This window comes from Rhagoletis pomonella, unplaced genomic scaffold (assembly GCF_013731165.1).
Source record: "Rhagoletis pomonella isolate Grant_MI unplaced genomic scaffold, Rhpom_1.0 Rhpom_scaffold_00101, whole genome shotgun sequence".
Lineage (NCBI taxonomy): Eukaryota > Metazoa > Arthropoda > Insecta > Diptera > Tephritidae > Rhagoletis > Rhagoletis pomonella.
Genome location: NW_023458655.1, coordinates 60971 through 63629, shown reverse-complemented (window position 1 = coordinate 63629; position 2659 = coordinate 60971). Strand labels below are relative to the sequence as shown.

Sequence of the window (2659 nt, the reverse complement as noted above, 5' to 3'; positions counted from 1 at the left end):
TTTAGATTAGTGTCTATAAATAAATTATTCACAAATAAGTATGTATGTACAATATACAAGTATGTATAATGTGTTCCGTCGCTTATCAGTTTTCTAAATATACGAAGTACGCATAACATTTAAGAAGCTAGCTGCAATTTTTTGGCTTTTTTTTTTATATATATACATAGCATGGGAACGTACAGGCATAGGTAAATATGTAAATACTTGGTTAGTTAACAAAATATACCGAATTTGCTTAGTTGTTTTATTTATGTTTGCTTTTGTCTAACCTAGTTAACATTCATTAATGCCAAAAATGAGCTGCGAATAGAAATAAAATAGTAAGTACTTAAAATAAAATTAATTCACACAAAAGTATACCTTCGCGCCGGGTTTGCGATCAGCGCAAAAATAACTAAGGGCGTCGGTGGTGTAATGGTCAGCATAGTTGCCTTCCAAGCAGTTGATCCGGGTTCGATTCCCGGCCGACGCACACTTTTTATATATATTTTTTTTTAATTCCATTTTATTTTTAGTTCATATGAGTTTTTGTATATTTCAACACTTTTTTTGTTGGGTAATTTGATAACCAAGTTTCCACCTATTTACTATTTAATTTAGCGCTTTCTCTGAAGAGAACCATGCAGTTAACAATGTATATATGGACATATACATAAATATATAGTTACTTCAGCATTTAATTTAATTATCCAATTACGTTTTTATTTCATTTGGTTCCCTTTTTGTTAGGCATGTGAACATTTTATTTCAACAAAGTTCATATGCATTTACTTTTTCTTATTCTTTAATATGTATGTATGTAGTCTTCGGCTAAAAAATTGAAAGCAGATGCAGGCGAAATTGCGCATAGCAACAAATAAAATCAGCTTAATCGACAACTGCACAGCCATCCATGCAGTAGCATACGACCTTGCTTGTTTAGTTTCTCCTTCCTTTTTGTTGCCAATCTTCGCACGTTCAAACACAAACCCATACACATCAACCCTTATTGAAGTGCACACTTTGGCAACGGCTTAACAACAGCTGCGGTGTCCGAGCGGTTAAGGAGATGGACTTGAAATCCATTGGGTTCTGCCCGCACAGGTTCGAATCCTGTCCGCAGCGAATTTTTTTTTTAACTTTGTATTTTTTTATTTTTTATTTCAATAATTCAAATTTTTTAATTAAATACTTACTGCAGACAAAACGGCACTTATTCCACCAAAGCTACATACATATAAAATGAATTGAATATTTGTACACAAACTGGTTATACAAAGCCCAAGAACACATAGCCGTGGCATTTTAATAAAACGACTTAAGTTAATTTAGAAGTTTTGACTTAGGATTAAAAAAAAATAAGATTATCTTCAATAATGTTACATTTTATTAAGCTTTTTTAAAAACAGCATATAGGCCTACGGCTAGTTCATTGTTAAAATATTGTTTGGGAGTACAATGAATTATTACTTTAAAAAAGAAAATGGCATAACACGAGATAAGTGGTTTTGTAAAAAAGCCACAAATATGTATTTTTGAGTGAGATTTAGCGCCTTTATGGAAATAGATAGTTACGTCATATTAAAAGGTTTTGATGATTTTTTTTTTTATTAATTAATTTTTTTTATAACAACATTGGCACCAGCTCGTAACGTATACTATGTAAGCGCTAATCTATATTGTCCATTCTATAATAAAATGTAAATCCAAGTTTCAAATTTTGTAAAAAAAAATTAAAACATCAACAAAATTTCAGTTTTTATTAAGATTTTTTTGTATGCAGTTCTAGTATGGTAAAGTGCACGTTTAAAGTGGTTATATGTAGCTTTTTATGATGTGATGCATTTTCCTCCATATAAAAAAATTGTCGAGCAGAGTTCCTATATACTTTGTACGGAAGACAGTGTGCGACACCGTCACCAAACAAAAATTGCACTGTATTACACTAAATTCAATGTACTACAAAACTGTAAACCAAAAAATTCTAAATAAAAAGTGGAACTTTACTAAAATTCGTTTGATTTGTTCTTAAATTTTTTTACAAAGTTTGAAACTTGGATATATATGGTTTTTATATATTTTTATAAAAATCGTAAAACGTAGTAGCAATCAACTGTAGACAGTGCTCGGACTATACTACAATTAAGGTAGGTCTGTTACCCTTTTTATCAAAATCTGTTGTCGAGGACATCTACTACCTACTAGCTTAGAATCTATAACATTGTAATATTAATTAATTTCATAACCCGGAGGTAATAAGTATATTTTTTTAAGGGAAACTTGTTTGCGTTCGGTTGGTTCGATCGGAATCCGGATTGAAATAAACATAAAGATTAAGTTTCAGATTTAGATTGAGACTAAAATTTGCATTAAAATTTCGATTGGGGGTGAGACTAAGAATTAATTAAAACTAAGACAAAGATTAACACTAACACGAATAATAAAATAACCCCTCTCCAATAATATTAACACTAACATTAACAATAAAATTAACATCAACATTGCCATTAGCCTTAACAATATCATAAACAATAAAATAAACTCGTTCCAAAATAAATATTAAAATTAACATTAACATTAACATTAACATTAACATTAACATTAACATTAACATTAACATTAACATTAACATTAACATTAACATTAACATTAACATTAACATTAACATTAACATTAA

The 2659-nt window shown here is 29.6% G+C and overlaps 2 non-coding genes across 2 annotated transcripts; both read left to right on the top strand.

The window, feature by feature from the left end:
- Positions 1 to 403: 403 nt before the first annotated feature.
- On the top strand, positions 404 to 475 carry Trnag-ucc. The gene has a single exon. It is a non-coding gene; the product is annotated as a tRNA-Gly (tRNA).
- A 550-nt stretch (positions 476 to 1025) lies between these two features.
- Trnas-uga lies at positions 1026 to 1107 on the top strand. The gene has a single exon. It is a non-coding gene; the product is annotated as a tRNA-Ser (tRNA).
- Positions 1108 to 2659: the final 1552 nt, after the last annotated feature.